Source organism: Myzus persicae, unplaced genomic scaffold (genome assembly GCF_001856785.1).
Source record: "Myzus persicae strain clone G006 unplaced genomic scaffold, MPER_G0061.0, whole genome shotgun sequence".
In the NCBI taxonomy this organism is placed as follows: Eukaryota; Metazoa; Arthropoda; class Insecta; order Hemiptera; family Aphididae; genus Myzus; species Myzus persicae.
This window is the reverse complement of record NW_019102620.1, coordinates 367,980-389,783: the sequence shown is the minus strand read 5'-3', so window position 1 is coordinate 389,783 and position 21,804 is coordinate 367,980. Positions and strand designations below refer to the sequence as shown.

The window sequence follows — 21,804 nt, the reverse complement described above, 5'->3', positions numbered from 1 at the left end:
ATCCACAACTTACAATTTTTCTAGTGTAATTTTGAAAACTTGAGATGGGGGAGGTAACTTCACACATGACAATGGAGGTTTTATGGATTTCGTGACTATCGAATAAACATCAGTAGCATAGGTGTGCGCACAGGGGCAGCAGGGTGTGCTCCTGCTGTCTCTGGACGGTTTTAATAGATGTGTAAGGGCCGCACTGGTCCAAGTTGGGCGTAATGATCAATCAAAATTAAACTATTTATCCAAAAAGTGAAAATAATAAGTCATTACAGATGTTAAGATGTATCATGTACATAATATGAGCAGTATATAAAAAAAAAATTCATGCAGTACACACTACACAGATAGTATGTAGATACTACTATTAATTTCATTACCACAGTCCCTCCTCCCCCCCCCCCATTCTATTGCAGTAAATACTTTATTATTATTACATTCGATTGGTCAAGTTTGCTATTGTTCTTCCGTTTTCAAGCAATTTCTTTTTGTCTTTAAATGTTTACAATCATTCCTGTTACGAACTGTTCTTGTAAGCGTACGTTTTCTAAATTAACTATTGTCTAAAATAAGTTAAGAAATACTATCGCGGCCCAAGAAAGGTCGAACGCTTCACTTTTTTTATTTGTTGAACAAGAACTAACAAATACTAAATAGTGTTGATGTACATAGTGTGATTGATAAATTTAAACAATAATTCACGATTATTCGTCGGTTTGTATTATAATAACTATAAAGCATAATGCATTATTAATTTCGATACGGTATACCAGTGTTGAGCAAAAACAATCTGTAATATTAACCAATGATACCGTTTAAAGGTTTTTATCTCTAATTCAAAAGTCATGAATTGCATTAAACACAAATTCATTGGTTTTGTAGATACTTAATGATTAAGATAATGTAATATTTATGTTGAAATATATTTTTTTTTCAAAATCAAATTTGATATAATTTATGTAACTAAATAAATACTTATATAGAACAATACGTCATGTACCACGTATTGCGTATAAAATACAATATAATATAGATGCATAATTGTGTTATTTAGAATATGTATTAAGTGCTATTAAATTATTATTAGATTTGAGAGAAAGACGTAATATTGTATACGAGATGTCAACAAAAGTCAAAGATTTCACATTCTGCTTTTGAGCTTAAAACGTTAACTTAATACTTATGTATGGGCCGTTTGTCTGAAAAAATGGGCTGGTAAAAATATTCGCTGCCCCCGACTTGATGAAACTCTGCTCACGCCTATATGGTGGACGTATAACCTGTACACAGCGATTGTGAGCGAGCTGTATGGAATGCGAAATGTTTTATAGTATATAATATGTGTATATATATAGGTTATGGCCTATAGGTATGTAATATTTATAAATAAAAATAGGTATTCATAAATGTGTGTATTAATATCGTACTATTTCACTTTAATTTATGGTCAGCGTATACGATCGGGATTACAATACATACTCCTATAAATTGATCGAACCGTACGCCATTCCGAATCCCAACGCGAGAAAAGTGCAAAACGTTTGCACGTTTTTTTTTTTTTTTTTTGTTATCAGCTACACATATACGCGTCCGAAATTCCGTGCTTAGCCATTTGCCTACGACGCTTATTATAGTCTCTCGGTTTGTCGTAATTAATGTGGTATAATACAGGTACACCATACACGGTACTGTATATAGGTACCTACACGCTGCACATTGCACATTTACACACAACAATAGCGTTACATTATCAACTCTTGGCGTTATTCGTGACGTTCCGTGATGGGATCGCGTCCGTACGACTATAATAGGTATAGGAATACAATATCCGTATAGGTATATACTTCTATTCGTGTATATGTTATAATTGTTTACCACCATACAGGGACGATCTACGCGGATCGTGTTGTATATAAAAGCGTTAAACACGAAATATACTATACCGACTATATACCGACCTTGATCGGACGTACAAACGTCATTGAGTATAGCATATGTATAACGGGACTTCTGGTCCGTGGCGATTTGTACCTCACGTTCGCTGATCGATGAAGACTAGGTGGCTAATTTCAGTACCGCCGATAAATATTCTATATCACAACACATTTAAGTCCGTTATTACAATGGCCAGCAGAGTGCGATCTAACTGAAAGTCAAGTAGTTGCGCAGAGTATAAGTGTATGGTTATTAGTGTAGCGAGGACTCTACCGGATAGTTTAAAACCCACGATCGTTATTAATTATTATTACATTGTATAATAAGCGAATGCGGCAGCGGTCGTTATCGTCGTTCAACGGAAAATTTGTATTCTAAATTTCATTCGGTGTATCGTCCGATAGTTGTCGATGCCGTAGTTCATGAGTAAACGTGTAAAACGATACGCATTACAGTATAATACATTTTATAATAAATGATAAATCGAGTGGTTTTATTCTTTACCACAGTGACTGATTATATTTTGTACATTTTTAAAGTGAAAGGTCAAACGACGACGACAGCAGATTGACACTTTGGAAATACTTCGCATTGTGTACCGGCGGCGTCTCGTCGGCGAGGGTGGTATATAATACGAGTGCTGAAGGTTGTGGCCTGTGACCTCTTTTGAAATTCTAGTCAAATCCGACGTGCACTCGGATTTTCCAAAAAATATCTTTAAATGAAATAAGCGAAATACAAAGCGACATAGAAATTAAAACGTGGAAGACCATTCAAAAAGGAACGCGAAATTTCATTATATATACGTACAGCGTCAGGAATCTGCGCATTAGAAGCGTAAACGTCGCAGGGTTTAACGTATACAAAACGTTCAAAGCGATTTCAATAACCAAATAAGTCAACGACAGCGGCGTTTAGTCGCTAATATATTTTATACAATATTATTATGAACGCTCCGATACACCGATGACACTGTGCACGCCGTATAAAATACGTCTATGACATACACGCGTACGACAACCATCGTATGGGCATATGATATTATAATATTATTATACTTATTTATCGATTTAACTTCCGAGGAGGCCGTCCTGCAGGTGCCAACGCGTTATGAGTATCGTCAAATTATTGTTATTATTATTATCCACACGAGACGCGTTGTTTTTAATGTTTGGTACCGTATTAAATATAATATTGAAGAAAACATCGATTTACCGTCGTAACCGATGTGAGATATATATATATATAATATGATGTAATTGCTGCAGTAACGGTTGTATAACAGACATGGGAATAACCGTGTTTGGGTCGAAATCCTTATTATAAAACGTCGTATATTATATAATATGTGTAGGTATGGGGTATCCTGATGGGTTGATCATTAACTGTTATACGAGTGCCCAAGAGGTTCACCCTCATACAGAAAATTCAAGTCCCCGACAAACGTAATACAGCAAGACGTCATGACGAGTTCGACATAATTTTAGTTAAAATATATTTAAAAACTATAATAACATTTAACATAATACATCGGTATAATATTATGTTAATTACGTACATGCATATCTTAGTGTAGACCTATATATAATTTAAGACTCTATGTGTGTTTAATGTTTATATTATTCACAAAATACGACATTAGTAAGTCTGGTTCAAGCTGAAGTGCCCATGTGCTATGCAAGCGTTATTTTTAAATTGTTGTTCATTTTCAAGAGTTTACTAATCATATGGTTATTATGATTATTTACCGACTAGGTACCGCTAATCCGCGAGAATGTCATTATATAATATAATATATTAAACGAGTGATAGCTAAAGATTTCTGACCTTCAGACGTTGTACGTCTACGGGCGAGAGAAAATTGTTTGTTACCGCCCTTATTTTAGGTGCAATGGTAAACATATATATATATAAAAACGATTTTTGCAAATAAATGTCTTAATTCGGAATTGGTTCCGCGTGACGTACCATTGCGGCGTGGTTCTGTTCTCAATCGCCTTATCGCGAGCCAAGTGCCATTATAAACGATTCGCTCCGAGTACCCGCTGATGCGAAAAGTTGATAATATGTATACAATGCCGCAAAACGTTGTGTCGGTGTTTATCGATTATAATGGATACACAACGTAGTATACAGGACGAAAGCAATGGTTTTTTTCATTTATATAAAACGCGAACTATATATAGCAGGTATATAATATATGACATCACGCGTATACATGCAGTACGAATAATTATAATACGCGAACTGTATGGGGTTATGCCGATCGAGTGCCTAATGAGTAATGAGTAATGGCCAATCCGATCAATTTTTAGTAGTCTTGTAGGCAGGTATAGTTGTATGTTTTATTTACACAAGCCATTTAAATTCAATAAATTCATGCTTGAATTATTTATGAATTATCTGTCCGTTTGTACTAACTATACTCAATCATTATTTTAGTATTAATTCAATAATAATATTTAAGACACTATGGCTTGTGCTATATTATACATTTGATGAGCCATCGAGAGTAAAGAATTAAAAACAATCAGCAGGTAAGAATATGTGTGTTTTAAAAATTAACAGATTTCAATTTTAAATGGCTTTTGAGGGTAAAAATACAAGTGATTTAAACAAAAGAAGTTTAAATTACTCGCAAAAGATATGATTTCATTCAAAATGATTTTTTTTTCAAAACGTTAATTTTATTTATTATTCTAAGTCAGGGGTCGGGAACCTGCAGCTCTTTGGAAAATTCCCATTAATATTAAGTAGATACGTTGTTTTGTGTGTTATTGTATTTAGTTAAATAATATTATAATTATATAAACGATAATTATTATAATAATGAATTAAAAATTAAATATTTTTCTATATGTTCTAAATTTAAGACGTATCATTGTGTTTTTAATGCCTAACAATTTTTCAATGAAATAATAATACTATCCTTATTTTAATATTCTGTAATATATTGTCTATACTAACAACTCCCTGGATATCATGGTTTTGTAATTTTTCGAAAATGTGGCTCTTTCTTACGAAAATGTTCTTGACCCCTGTTCTAAGTTATAAAAAACAAATAATTATTTTATTATTATACGCTTTCTTTAAGATTTAAAATAAAAATAAAATTGCTAAATTTTATGTTTTTTCGTAGATTTCTTAGGTTTATTGACTAAAAAATAAGCGTATCGCATGTGTTCGGAGGCACGATTCCCATAGAACGCTATCAGCCATATTTTATGCCTTTTGGATTTTACGAGCCTTTGAAAAATCTTTCCACCCATAATTTCTGTAAACAAATAAAGCCTTAGTACTGTTATATTAGTGGTACATGTATAGGTACATTACATTATATAATTAATGCATACGTGATAAAGTTTCCATCACAAGTGGAATAATTAAAATATGTAACACAATAATATTAAAAGTACTACCAATTATAATTTATTAATTGAATTTGGTAACTAGTATTTATTTATTATAGGTATTTTTTTTTTTTGGGGGGGGGGGGGGATAATAGCAGAGCAATGGACTAGACCAGCCCTCCAAACATATTTTCTTCAACCTCTCTCTGGCTTCAGCCGTTACATGCCATTTGCTTTCCAGATTCTAACCAACTTTTTCGACACAGTCTTCCCATTTTGGACAAGATGGGTTTTTTCAGTTCCTCTTGGTTTATTCAATTATACTTACAGCTCTAACTATCAATCTTTTTCTTCCTACTAATTCATCCGTCATTGATTATTTCTTTACCACGTTCAATCTTGTTTCTTCTGAGTTATTATATTTCTGAGTCATATAATACTGGGTGTACCAAAATAATATGTATTTTTTTTATATTATTGGAGATAGCTTTTGAACTTAATTTTAAATTAAATTAATTATATTATTTATGTGTTCAGATTATTTTCAAAATACCTTCATTTAAAAAAAAATACAGTTTATTAGTATTAATATTTTTCTGAATGTGCTTATATTTCTAGAAACATAATATATAGTTCCTATAATATAATAAAATAAAATTCAAATTTTTTGACAATATAATATAGGAGTGAATAATATGCAATATATTTTGTGTAAGCTTTTATCGACATTCGTCGATGTAATATTTTCAAAATACCTTTTTACTATCATTTTTTATTTTTTTATTAGATTTTTTGCTGAAAGACATAACAATGTAATATCATTTAAAAAAAAAGTATTTTCAATAATGAAATCCATCCTTTTAAGTTGGTACTTATTTAATCTTATAAAATAAAATGTGTTGATTTTTTCCTGTTTTATACAATAAATTGTTTAGTAAGTAATAACAGCCACGAACAAAGTATAAGGTTCAGCCCGGTGATTGAACCACAATCAAAAAAATACTGTGCAAAAAGAGTATAGAAGGTACTAAGATCTTACATTTATTGAATATCAATTTATTAGCTTGGATAACAAATTTTATAGGTAGTTCGATTTTAAAATAAATCACCTGAAGAGTAGTTTATACTTAATTGTAAAACAAAACAATTATCCAGTATTCTGGCTAGGTTCGTCCAACCTAGCCGGCTATACCTATATCTTGTATAGTTCTATGTAAATAATACGTAAGTTCTACATTATGTACAGGTAAGTACTGCACCATATTATACCTATACAGTATACATAATAATATATATACGTATATACGAAAACCAATAACTATTACAACTGGCATCAACCTTCGGTACGGTCCATTAAAATTGAAAGCACATAAACTATTTCAGTCACTAAGAATAATTTAGGTCTGTTTAAATTTACATAGGTTTAAGTATCCAAAAATATTCTGTATGGATGCCTTTGTTTTGCTACCCAGTACGTTCATAATCTAATATAATTTAATTCTTATGGTCAGGTTGTTGGGTAAGGTTAGGTCATATCCTTTTATTGTTCATCGACATTTAACAACGAAATTATTTTAGGCCTATACATAGGTATATGATCAACAAAATATACGCGTAAGATGGCATATTTAAATAGTAGGCGAGATTAAGTCTTGCCTATATTTGTTGACTCATAAGCTACATTGTATACCTATATACATATTTGAATGTTGGTCCCATTCACATTAAACATATTATGGATACGGCTTCCTATCTTCGCTTAACATACACTCTTTTAGACGAACATAAAGCGGAGAGCTGTTTTCACTCGTACAGAAGCTGCTGAGCGATAAAGAAACTAAGTGCAAACATTTAAACAATAGCGAAAAGAAACGTAACGAGGTTACAGCTAACAATGGTATCAGTATATAGTGTTGGCTCACAGATTTTAGAATGACACATCCGATGGTTAGTCCTGACAAAAAAAAAAACCCGACAGTTCTACGTATGTGGAAAAAAAATATGTATATCGTACATGTCATTTACTAATATGTATAATGTATATGGATGTTGTTACTTGTTATACCTATTGTAGTGGTGTGTGTATATTGAATAATGTTATCGGAATTGATTTTTACTGTTTATAGGCAACATAGACTATGGATGCTTCCAAACAGAGACTTCAAGGTTCAAGTTTGTAGTTAAAAAAAAATGATAGTTTCAAACTCTGTGTGGATGCGAAATATTTTTGACAAGTCCAAAGGACAAAGATCAAAGGGGAAACTGCGTTTAGTCGTATTTACTATTTATAGTATTGAAATACTTGTATGGAAAAATTGATCAAACACAATTATTTATTTAAGGATATACAACCCACATACTTTAATGTTCAGATCGAAGCAATAATAATAATGTATTGGTTTTACAATGTTTGAAAAAAAAATACTTTGGTGTGAACGTCCACGATTTGGAGCATAAATCATCTCCAATCAATCTACACTGACGGTAATCTCTGTTAAACAATTAATTTTGTTGGTTATTCAGGTAGTTAAAAATACCACTATCTTTTCTAATAGTTGGGAAAAACTAACAAAAAAAAACAGGAATATGCAGCTTTTGTCAGATTCAACAAAATCGATATTTTTTTAATTAAGTAAGAAACAATCGTAGAGACTTTCAATTTTTATTTTATATCAGAAATTTCGATACCAAATCAAATTATAGGAAAGGTATTATTTTAAAAATACCACGACTTAAGAATAAATTTTTAGACATTTGAAGTTGTCTATTGTAGATTCTGAGTGGAGCGATAAATGTGTTGATTTTACAATAATGTGTGTGTTTTTTTTTTGTGTCTATCATCAGTAAAGGTCCTTCGATTTTCTTTAACAGCATTTTTTCTGGTAAAAAAATGAATCAGTTAGTATTTTGGGGTGACAAAAGTAAAAAATTCCCAATAGTTTTGAAAAGCGCCGGAACAAACAAAAACAAAATTAAGGAAAAATGAAAATTTGCACTCAAAGCCGGTTAATTAATTTTGGTGTTTGGTGTAACTCAAAATTATCGTAGATATATGATATTTTCACTGAATGGTTATATTAGCATTTTATATACACTATACAATTTTCAAAATATTGTGACTTGTTTTCAACTGTTAACGGACATTTTCAATTGCCAAATTTTGTAGTTTATTTTTCTATAAATGTCACTTAAATTTAATTCATTGGGTCAAAAAGTTTGAAAATTTAAGGTAAAAATATTATATTATTATTGTAAAAATACAAGGTTTTTAATATATTGATTTCAACACAATAAAATTTTCAAAATATTCTTACAAGTTTTAAGATATTTATATCTAGATATCTATAGTGTCTGAAAATTTTAGAATAATTAATTTTATATTTAATCTTGAATAAAACAAATTACAATTGAGTTCGTTTATTATTTGCATATGCATTCAAGAATACAAGATTATACAAACTCAATTGTAATATTTCGTTGAAATGCTTACCCATTCTACATCGGTAAATTACACATGTTTTTAATTTTTATTTAGTACATTTATATAAGTACTAAATACTATTGTCTATCAACATATTATTGTCATTGATAATGTATACTGTATGCATAACGTAACACTGTAAAAATCTGTGGAATCAGATGTCAACATTTTGATATATCTTGTAGGTATATCGTATATATAATATATTATATCCTACTTTTCTAGTGAACTCAATAATTATTATGATATCCGAACTGGCAATAGAAACATTCAAACACGGATAAAACATTCATGTTCTACCCGAAAAATAAAAATAATTATTCATAAAAGTTGACCATAATATAATATAATATGTATATGTGAAACTTGATTAGACTAGGTCTGGAGATAAAACCCCCTCCCCCCTCCCGAAAAAATTTCTAGGCACGCCAATGCATACAGATATTGAACTTTTAGACTGTACATTTCTAACACAAACTATTAAATATGAAACATTAGTATTCGAATAGAATAAGATATGATACATCATTAGTATTAGAAAATGTAATATTTTATCGATATAATAATTTAATTATTGCCTTATAATTTATAAAATAACCTCATGCATATATTATAAAACAAATTAAATATTATGATTAAATATGCTGAACACTTCAATGCTCTTTGTTTTTCCAATACATCCAACTGGTGTCTTAACAATTTTTTAGTGGTTAATATGTAATATGTATATAACTATAACAAAATTAAAAAATATATGAAAAACAAGAAATAAACGAAAATTTTGATTTTTTATCAGACAATTGTGTGAAATAACTTCTGTTTAAAGTTTAAGCAATTCAACTTTTAATTCTATCTCAACCCTTCCTTTAAAAGTCACATCTAAAGAAACAAATTCATTTTGTAAAAAAATAATAATTAAAATTTATTATATTTTGTATACTTACTGAACTTATGATACTGAATAAAATCGATTAAACAAGTATACAACAATAAATTCATGAAAAAAATGTTGACTAAGAAATAATTTCAAAATCTTATTAAGCATCGTATATGTAATCAAATTATGTAGTAGATATATTTTAGTTATTTAAATATTCACTTAAAGAATAGTTTGGATTTTTATCTTTAAATAATGCTGTGTTTGGTAGTGTCGTAAATATGATTAAAAAATCTGGGGGGAGGGGGCTAGAAATATCAATTAATACGTATTAACAGTATATTATAGAAAAACGTTATAACTACAAAGTGCTTTTAGTATTTTGTGGTACCCATAACTATCTAAAAATATTTGTTTCGTTTTATTTCTCGTAATAAATAAAATAAATATTTTACTTAGGTATTTACTAATTTAAAAAAAAATTGAACTTGTATACTAATATTAGGTGTTGGTCATTGTTTGATTGAGTTTTTTTTTAAATTTTTTATATCTCACTTGTAATCTTTAGGCACTTACTTACCACAAGAAAAAAATGAACCAACCACTTACGATTTAAAAGTTGTACAAAACTTAAATACGTTCGGCTGCACCTGTTTCCGTCAATAGATTGATTTCAAATTTTATGAACAGTTTACATTTATTTCGGAATGTTATAAGATCAGTATTTAGTAGTTTGCAAAGTAGGACATTATAAAACTAAAAAACAAAAATATACTTAATAAATATAGACCAATAACATAATATATGTAGGCACACTTGATAATATTGCTTAGCGTTAAATTGTGTGTATTAATAATTCTGCCCTCGCAGGAATTCAAAAGCAAGTGGCAACGAAGTTCGTTGTTTTTTTCTAACATTACTGTTATACCTATACGGCGAGCATTGTATTTTAATTTATAACCATCCATAAACGAAAGATACATACCTACAATTCAAGATAAAAATAACGTAAGTAGCAGTAGGTAGTTTACAAAGTAGGACGTTGTAATACGAAAACAAAAATTTACTTAATAAATAAAGACCAACATCAATTGTAGGCACACTTGATAATATTGCTCAGCGTTAAATTCATTGTATTAATAATTTTTGCCTCACAGGAATTCAATAGCAAGTGGCAACGAAGTTCGTTGTTTTTTCCCGACATTATTGTTATACCTATAATACGGCGAGCATTATATTTTAATTTATAACCATCCATAAATGAAAGATACCCGCAGGCTATATTTCAAGATAAAAAATAACATAAGTAAATAATACATATTATATCGTAGAATATAATATGTAGGTACCAACTGTTTTAATAGAGCAGATTCAACCGAATGACCGATATTGCTCGTTTTGATAACTGATAAGACATATTATTTTGGCGCTAAACTCTAGGTACACAATAATTTCGGACTGTCGCGGGAGTGCGGTTAATGATTATTGACGACTGACGAGTAATCTTTTTGGACCGTGCAGGTCTCTAGTACTTTATATTATTGTATATACCTATGTATTATCAGATCGGATAAGAAATGAAAACATAATGAACATTGGAAAAACTCTATTTTATCTCAATTGCGTTTTTTCTTTTCGCCGTGAGGAGACGATTTCCGACGTCTGTCTAAAAGCTCACAAATTAGTGTTTCCATCGAGTTTTTTTTTCATTCGGCGAGATATTATTCTCGAATGCACTCTGTTAATGTTTTTCAATGAATGTGCTGCCAATTTGTTGGCGAACAAATTATGTGGCAAGCCATCGTATTTGTAAACGTTAATACTTAAAAGTTATTATATTTATTATAATTATAGAACTACAACCGCGTAGCGTATCCACAGAGGTTTTAGGATGCCTACTACTGACTAGATAAGTATATTATACGAGCGTATACTTGCCTTCAATCCCGATTTTTTTTATTTTTGAGTTGCTTTCAAGTTATACTTCATTTTCAATAAAATGTAAAGTTAGTATAATCGTATATTTGTAAGGCATCAAAATCAATATTCACTAGAATACTTAAGTTTCCCAATTTGAGAATTTGATAAGCCACAAATGGAAAATTTTTTAGCGTCCGTTGCAGGGATGAAGCACCAATCCTTTATAAATATGTAATCACTAATCAGTTTGCCTTATTGGTGGTATCACCAGTTATCTAACTATATGTTTCTTTTTTAAAGGGATTTAAATTATCGAGTTTTGGACTATACGCGTTCCAACGTATTGACTTGAGTAGTTTTACTCCTTTCATAATTTTGAAAACATATTCGAATTTATTATCAAATTAATTTTGAATTCTTTGAGTCGGAATTATAAAACTGTATTTTTTCCATTGAAATTCTTAAGTACAAGATTTTTTTTAAGAATAATGAATCAACAAAGTGGTGCCTCAAAAGATCCAAAATTGAATTTATAATAAAATAAAATTTATTTTCAAAGTACTTATTATCGGTGTATTACTCAAGTCAGTATATCAGAACTCATTAAGGTCTTATTTACAGCATCTCGTTGTGAAAAATGTTGATTTTAGTCTTGACACGTGTCTAAAAAACAAGTACATGTGAGTGCGTAACGCTTACCCCGAACCCTGCCGAGAGATTCAAAATATATTTCATGATAACTTCAAATATTTACTCAAAATTATTATAAGAGTAAAACTCATGCCAGTACGTTGTAACTGGTATGATGCATTTTTTTTTTCCAAAAAACGATAGTGCGGACTGTGGAATCCACTTAAGCTATTCAAAAACCATATAAAAGTGTTATTTGTATAGCATTTTTTTCATTTCAATAATGAACTAATTTCACGATTTGACTTTAACTGAACAAACAATAGCCAATAGGTATTCGTATAATCATATTAATACAAAGTTCATTATTAATCGTGTAGACGTAGGTACCTAATAGGTACAGGTTCGACTTTAATGACTATATTGACTACGTACTTTCAAAGTAAAAAACAATTATTATTTGTAAACATTTCTTAGAAATTATATTTTTGCATTTATATAACTACACTGTCAATTGCATACCGTTTTGAAATAAAATAATTGGAGAATGCGTAAATATATACGTAGTAGCCTCGGGCTTACGACACGTCTTATTCACCTTGTCGTTCCGGTTTTAATAGTCACCGGTGGATGTTGGTAACTAAATAGTAGAAAAAAAACATAAACAGCAATAATATAATAATATTATGTTTAAGGTGATAAAAAAAAGATCCAATATGCTTTCACATTACAGTAACGTTTTTTCGACCGGCCGTCTAAAGATAATATATTTATCAGGATTATACAACCATGTGTGTACATATAGACTGAGTGATATTCTATACATGATGCGTAGGTGTGTCGACATCATCTGAACATATACGTGATTTTTGGCACTCACTCGACCTCTCGGCAATCGTCATATTAAGCTTTCGTTACCTATATCGTCTTGGAGTGTGCATGGGATAACCTGGAAAACTTTACACTGGGTATCTTCGCATCTGCAGCTCAAATGGTGTAACTCAGGGCCTGCGAACCCTCGTCGAGGAGGGCACCCGTACATTTGGTGTCATTTTCTAATACGCAAATAACCCTGGACTAAATTGAACCAGTAGAGTAAAAAATGTCGAAGGATTAACTTATCCGAAATTGAATTGCAATGGGTGTTTATAACAAAAGTATATTTCATCGTGTCTAAATATTACACTACCTATAATAAGTAATGAACTGTTAACTAATAATTATATATTCCGAAACAATAAAAGTCAAAACACTGTTTCTAAGTTCTGCTGTAACGACCGGCACATATAATATAATATATTAATGTATATAATATCATACCAATTTATTGTGCTGTCGTGGCTGCTTGCGATTAAGTGGTTTTTACAGCATCGCGGATCTTTATACAAAAGCATCTATAGGGACCATTTTTTTTCATTTTTGTGTATATGGTGGAAGGAGGTGACAAATTGTTGAGTTACACTACTGATCCGTTGGTTTATCCGCCATTAAATTTTGAATTTAATAATATAAATATTGTGTAATGTATACGGGGATGCATCGGCGGCGGCGGCCACCAGTTGGTGACTATATAGTGATAAATGATAATACTTTGATATGTTTTCATAGTACCTTACTACAAAGCAGCTGTCAATCAAATATTACGTATGTAAAAATATTCAAACGTGAAGTCATCGCGAACGTCAATAGATGCGGGTAGGTGTCGTAGGTCAATGATTCTCGAAACATAAAAACAAAACCAACAACAGCGAATGTCTGGAATTGTTTATGGCTGGGTATCTGAATTTGAACGATAAATACCATACTCTCGTTGTTATTAAGTGGTCAGGATAAATGTCGAGAAGCGGGACAAGACCACCGGTGGCGGCGGATGTGTGTCTGACGTGTGCATCACGTGTGGATTAGAGTTAGAGGGAGACGAGCGGGGAGGCAGAGCGGTGATTCAAAAGAATTCGTAAACAAGGCGATTGCGGTCGACGTCGTTCAACAGCAGGAAAGGCGCATTTCCGGTGTGACGACGTTTTTCTTTCGGAATTGGAAAAGCAACATTATTGCGAAACCGCCGGTCTCGTTGTCGTATAGTGTGTACATAACATATTATCGTTGTGTTATAAAACCCTCACGACGACCGCGCAAAAACTACGACGAGTATTGCGATGTGCGCCCGCCCTCGAATCGCAACGGGTGGCGCATGGTCGTCGGGTGGTGGGTGGTGGGTGCTGTGGGTTAAGTTCCGCGTCTACAGAGTCCTCTTATATTGTCATATACCGTTGCAGCGGAGATCCGTCGCGGGGCCGCGGGTGACGAATTCGGCCGACCGTCAGACGCACGCACGTCAGCGGCCGCGGCTGCCGGGTGTCCCGATATCGCGAGCTCGGACGGTTCATGTCTTTCATGCGCGCGTGTTCATCCGGTGACGGGTGTCGGGCCCGGAAGGGACGCGGACGCAACAACAACAATGCGTCAACGTCAACGTCATCGTCACCGGCGGTGGGACAGATATTGGGGGGCCAGAAGCAGCAGCAGCACCAACAACGGCGGCGACCACCGCCATCATAGTCGTTCCTCGCGCGCGCACCGACCGACTACGACCGTGACACGTCTCTGCCGCGCCGCTGTTGTACGTGTGCACACGGGCCGGCCGAACTTTTGCACACGTTGGCAACATTGCGCCGCGCCGTCGCTGTGTGTGTGTAGCTTATCGTTGGTTTTTTTTTCTGTGCGCCGCCGAGGGCCATCCGCAATCCACATCCGCCGCCAGCAGTCGTAGTTGCCGTCCGCGCACGACGCTACAACAACAACAACAACAACGACAGTAATAATAACAAAAATACCTAATAATATTAATAACACCTATATTTCGGCAACCGGGCTCGTGTACGACATATTAATATGTTTATATGTCTCTATACGTCCTCACTCTTGCAAATGCCGGCTTTCGGTACCGATGTACTTGTTGTAACCGAGTGAGTCATCAGTTACCTGTTTTTCTCCTCCTGTCCGTGTAAACCGTGATTACGTGTATTGTTTAATGACAATATTTTATTTTCGTATAACGTTATTGTCTCGAATTGAAAACTGATAACCGATTGCCGGTACGCACTGATTATCGGTAGTACATCTAATGCAAACGGTTAATTATTTGTACACCGTAATGTTGTGATATCACAACAGCATCAGTGCCGCAGCGCGAGGATCGCCGCATTATTTCCAAACACTCGTCGTCGGCGGGCGGCGTTCAACACGTGTTCGCCGGCCGCCACCGCGTCAGCAGTGCGTCGTAGTACCAGCAGGGCAGCAGCATCGCGGCTACAGCCAATCGGCGACATCGCCAGCAGGAGCGAGCAGCGGCGGCACAGGCACCAGTACGGCGGGCGGCTCATTCAGTCATTCCGCCACGACGACCGTTCGCGTTCGGTCGCCACCAACCCTGCTGCGCCTTTGAGCCGGAACTCGCCGTTTCTGCATTTCCGTATCAACTTGGTCCAGTCCCGTGTCGTCCGTTACATGTGCGTCTGTGTGTATGCGTGTGTGAGCAGCGCACCTTTAATGCAGCACCAGTAGCCGCTACTGAAATTCGATCGCAGGTAAGATCGTTTTTTTTCGCATGATTAAATTTTAAGAACTGTTTTTTTTTTTAATTTACGACGAGTTAATAATATTTTACAATCCTGTGTAATCCTTGAGGGAGGAGCATTTCTTCGTAATTATTATTGCTGTTATTATTATTATTATTATTGTAATCGTCAGTCGTCAACCGGACGTGCGGGCGTCTAACTGTTATTTTGTTTTCACTGTATTATTTATTCGATAGGCCGCAGCTATTATATAATAATACATTTGGTTGGCGACCTATGTAGATGTTGTACAAAATAATATGTATGTAGTTAGACGAAAAAAAATTAATTAATTCGATTATTTTCATCTCGCACCGCTCTGTGTTTGTATTCAAACCGTCGTCGACTGTGATCGCATGGCACGCACGGCAAAACCGCAATATCTGTTCAGTTTGCGCTAATGTGTAGGCGCATCTGTACTATATATTGTTATTATTATTATTATTATTTTTTTTTTTTTACACGTCGAGTACGCACACACATCGTCATTGTGTATTATATGTGCGAGTGTGCAACGTTGCTGTGCTGTTTTTCTGCGAACCGTCGAATCGGAAACGCCGCCGTCGCCGTGCGCTAGTCACGTGCTTTGCAATGTGACAATAATGTGAAAACATAGTACTGTATGCTTTGTGCCGCCGCCGAAGTAGGTGACTATTAAATATTACGTATATTAATTGAACGCGATACGAAAACGCCAACCGCCACGACCGTTTTCGCATCGTCGGGTTTGTCTTGTGGCGCTTTTTTTGTTCTGTGGTTTTTGGTCATTTGGTTCCTATTATACCACCCCTGGCCGATAATAGGTGGGTATTAAAAAGTTTTCAATAAGAGTTACGGCACAGCTATAAGGTAGGTGCTTACATTTGGGCAAGGTCCGCAGTGGTGACCCGTCATACAGTCATGCGGGTGGTACGATGGTTGTGGGGGGGAGGGGAAGGGCTCTAAATAATATTAACGGTAATAATAATTGTAATAAATAATAATAAGTTGTTGCATCAACATCGCGATATTGTGTTATAATATTATTATGTTTTTTCGTTGATAATCGACACAATCGACTTTTGGCCATCGAAGAAACTCGATTGAACTTATTTGTATTATTTGTTAATACAATATCGTTTTTTGTAGCCTTGTAGGTAATACTTACGTAGTAAAATACTAAGTAAAACTAGTGTTAATAGTATTGATAAGTTCTTAAAAATGGCAATATGACAATAAAATAATAAATATAATATACATTGTGAGCTGTGGCCTGTAAGGCTGTAACTGTTAGTGGACCGCTGAGCGCTTTTTGTAGGAAATCTAAGTGCCTTCTCCCGCAGTCATCGTTTATCGCAGTACCACGATAATAGTAACTATTAACTGACGCGATAATATAATATTACGAACACTATCTCGACAAGGTTTCGGGTTTTCGCCAGTGACAAAGGTCAATCTAGACATAGTAAACTCTTAGAATATTTTGTAATATCCCATGTCGTTTTGTCAGTGTTAAGAACTTGAGTGGACGTGTATCCGCAATTATTATTGCTGTATCCGTCTTACAAGTGCATAGAAACAAATTTACGTTTAACAGTTAACGTTTAGCTTCGTTAGTTTTAATAGAAGAGTGAATTAAATTGTTTTTATCTAATTTAAAGGTGAAAATATAATCTGTGTTTGTACGTAGGTTTTTAAAAATATTTAAATTGTTTATTTATATATTCTCATAAGTCATTACTCATTACTCATTACTCATTACTCTCATATATATTTAAATATCACGAAAATCTAACAAGATTTTCCCGTATGTGTTGTCTCCGTCACACTAACTCACAGCACGCACGATTTAATGTTCCGAAGAATCCGTTTCTAGTCAGAAGGAGGCGCGTCTTGTACAATATTATGCGATATAACTTCTTACGGTTGATAATAGGTCACTAAATTAACTTAACTTCATAATGCTAACTATATTAAACGTGAACTGCTAAACGTACGTTTGCTGCAGTTACGCACTATTTTAAGATGGAGACAGCAAATGTGTGGTGGCCTCCCTCTTAAGACAAGTTTTTAGTAGATTTTGTTACACAAACAAATAATAGTGTTTTATTTACTTTGATCTCTTTCGTTATTTTTAACATTTTTTGAAAATATAATATGTTTTTTTGAAACAAAAATTATTTTATTTTATGATCTCGTCACCCAAATGAAAATATTTTTTGAATTCGCACGCCTTCAGTTTTTTTTTAAAGTAAAATGTAACTAATAAAATACTTTTCAATAATTCAGGGCAATAATTTCCATGTACCTATGTATTTAATACTTTCAATTTAAATAAGAGTATAGTTTCTATTCTATTCAACACAGTTTTCATAAGCTCCGTCGAAGAACACCGATTTTTCATTATTTTACGTCTAGCCAGATCAATATTTGAATTTGGGATTTTAACCTCCTTATTTTGTAAAAAAAAATGGTGTAATCAAATCACATAATTCGTAATTATAGATCCCTCCGCTTATTTGAGCCAATCCGACCACTAGGCACTGGGTATATCTATATTAAGAGTATTATAATATTACAGGTATTTTTTATTTTATTTTTATTAACTATTTTACGTAATTGCATTATACAATTTATAGCATGTAATCTCCGCAGTTGACAATGTTCAAAAAAGACCAACATAAGTTAATATTTCTATAGTATTCATTACAGTAACTAATAAGTTAGGTTACTTTATTTTAAATCAATTTATACTTAACCTAATCTTAGTTTTTTTAGAACGCATATTGGATGTGGCCATTTGTGGAGTGGGTTATTATTTTCATCAATACATGGAATGACATCGGTTGTTGGCCGCCACATTTCCGTAGAGAGGACTAGGATATTGAGGCAAATGTTTTTTTTCAATATATTATTTCAAAGGTAGAATATTTATACAAATCTGTTTCTTTTCAAACAAATTTTAAGAAATTAACTTTTATTTTACTTTTTTTGACATTTTAAATCTTAAACCGATACTTATTCGCCATCGGATGATCAACAAATAGGTACTTGCCATTGATATTAACCGACTTTTTGTCTATTGGAATTGTGACCGTTGTCGAACCAACTGGCATAATTCACAAGTTGTGAGCTTACGTTTTTAGCCTTAATCTATGTAATTAATTATTATGAGTAATTGTTTACTTCTTTTTACTTTTTTCAAAGTATGATTATTTATTTAACTATCATTATATAATAATTATATATTATATATTTTCTTATCTTATTAGTTATTACTTAATAGTATTAATATATTACCTTATCTTATTAAATTTTTAATCAATTTTAATAACACTCTGCAGTGTTGTTAATAAATCATATTATAACTTAATTGTGTCACTTACTCGAATATATAGGTTAATATTAGATATTATACCTTATACTTAGTATTCTAGTTAAACGGTTTATAATTATTATAAGCATTTATAACTGGAATAAAGTGTATTCTTAGTTTTGATTTTGTTGTTACATATTACGTATTTAATATGTACCTAATATATTTTATTTATACAGATTATAACTTATAACTTATACGTATATATGAACAACAAACGCTTTAAATCACGTCATTAAACTACATATTATTGTGGTATTATTGATTTGATATTAAAAATGTAAAACCCCCTATTTTGGACAACAACGATTATAACTTGTACCTATGTTAAGTATGTTTATTTTCAATGGTAGATATTTTAGTATTTAATACTGAAATATTGTATTTAATATCATAACGTATTTTATTACTAATCAGTAATTAGTGTTATTAGTCCATAACGTGTATCGGCAACAATATTATTAAACAATAAGACATTAGTATATTATATTGTATACTATCATTAGTTACACGTGTTCGTGTGCGTCAGGACTCGGGATGGAATTTTCTTTTATATTCTTCATTAGCTCTTTGTACGACAACTGTATTAAACCAAAACACGATGTAATTCTAAAGACATTGGGAATGTCTACGCAAAGATAATACTATACAGCGACGGTTTTTGGCTCAACTTCAAAGAGCACATTAGCGAAATTAGCCTGATAAACGATTTTATGAATTTTATTAATTATTATTATGAATGCAACAGATTTAGAAATCTATCACTACGATTTCATCACTCAAATGTCTGCAGTCTAATAATATTTTGACTGTCGTGACGCCGCATTATTGCATGATAATCCATAAAACAATACACTGAATTAAATCAGGGAGACAGGGACAGTGCGTAATATAGGTATAGTACATACACTCGGTTGGATAACCATCACTCAACTGATAACTACAAAAACTATATGCCTACAACAGATTTGTCTCGATGATTAATAACTAAATAACGTATTCAATGTTGATGCCATTTAGATGTTTAATTTAAGAGGAAATGGCACCCGCATGCGTTGTCTCCGGGTACGGTTTCTCTGCCGCGTCAAACAGTGGAACAGCTCGGCCTCGCCAGGTCAGGGCTAGAGCAGTGGCTTGGTAAATCGAATTTTTGTATATTAACTGTTTTGCTGAAAATAAATATCTACATGTTAATTTTTATTATAAAATGATAAACAGTTACTTGGGTATGAGTTAACTTAGTACTAAATAGTGACTTGGAATATAGGTAATAGGTATATCATAACACTGGGGTGTAAATTATCTGAATCGTTATACGAGTAAATAAAACATATTTTGATTAATTTCGCATTGAAGCGGATTATGATACTTTTAAGGGATTAAACGTTTTAGAAACTATACTCTTTATATTTGCATTTATATTCAAAAACTATATTGTATAAAATACTTACAATGTAAAGATTAAAAAACTTTTTTTTACATAAAATGGATTTTATTTACTACGTTAATCCGATTTAGGCATTTGGTTGTGTGTTGGTATATATATAATAGGTGTCAATGTAAATCAATTTCCTGGAATTTTATCGGTTTTAAACCGTGTTTTTCTACCGTAATAACGAGGGTTATAAATTATTATTTATAAACTTTTAATTTATAAACGATTTGTAAACGATTCGTTGAACCTCTGTTGATTTAATTTAAACTTTGAACTCAATTATAACGTTAATAATAATAATAAATTTACATCATGAATAGTGGTCAGGCGGAGAAGAGTAGGTCGATATCTCGGCGACTGACAACAATTCGTTTTAAAGTGTCGTTTTAACCAGAAAAAAAGAAGGGTCTATACTCCATAACATGATCATATTATTATAACTGATAAATACCCTCTCTTCCTCTCAACCTACTGCCCCTTTGATGCTCTTGCCGACTGCGATAATTTCCCCTCGAGTATAACGCGTTTCAGTATAGGTTATTGCCGCCGCATTGGCGACAAGAAATCTCGCTTGCAGTGCCGTAAAATATGCGGACGATGCAATGCAGCACAACTCTCGACGAGGCCCTAGAAAAATCAAGAGTTTGTAATACATTTTTGATTTAGAAATTTCATAGTATAAATTCGTGCTGGTAGATCTCTTTAAAAAAAATATAGTAGGCCCATGGACAATGCACATACGTGGTATGTATAAATTATGTTCGAGTATATTATAATACATAGTGAGTTCCAAATACTGTATACACTATCCAGTATCTATACAGTATTGTATACAGATAGTCGTTTAAATATTTATTGTCAATACTTGAACACCATAATAATAACAATAATTATTAGGTAACATTTTGGTGGCAGATATGTAAACGGTAGGTATATGTTATATCAATAGCGTACGTAATTAAACATTACAAACTTAGTTAGCAAACGTTTTGTTCAGTGTCCAGATCCATGGGTTGGCGTATTCGTATAATTCGTATTCATAAAAAATCAGATATTCAGATGGGACAGTGGGACTGATTTTACACTTTCTTGACTATGAATTATTATTTTCTTGTCTCGGTTTTAGTTACATACTTATATGAAATATATTATGATAATTGGGAACCCTAGCTTTATGTGTTATACAGACGCTTTGAGTTTTACTAGGTAT

The 21,804-nt window shown here is 32.8% G+C and overlaps 1 protein-coding gene across 1 annotated transcript in view; it reads left to right on the top strand.

The window, feature by feature from the left end:
• The first annotated feature begins 15,568 nt into the window (after nucleotides 1–15,568).
• The window catches only part of LOC111032761, a 69,402-nt gene continuing 63,166 nt past the window's right edge, over nucleotides 15,569–21,804 (top strand). Inside the window, exon 1 of the mRNA XM_022313213.1 lies at nucleotides 15,569–15,774. The gene's annotated coding sequence lies outside the window, so the exon portion shown is untranslated. The remainder of the gene's footprint in view (nucleotides 15,775–21,804) is intronic.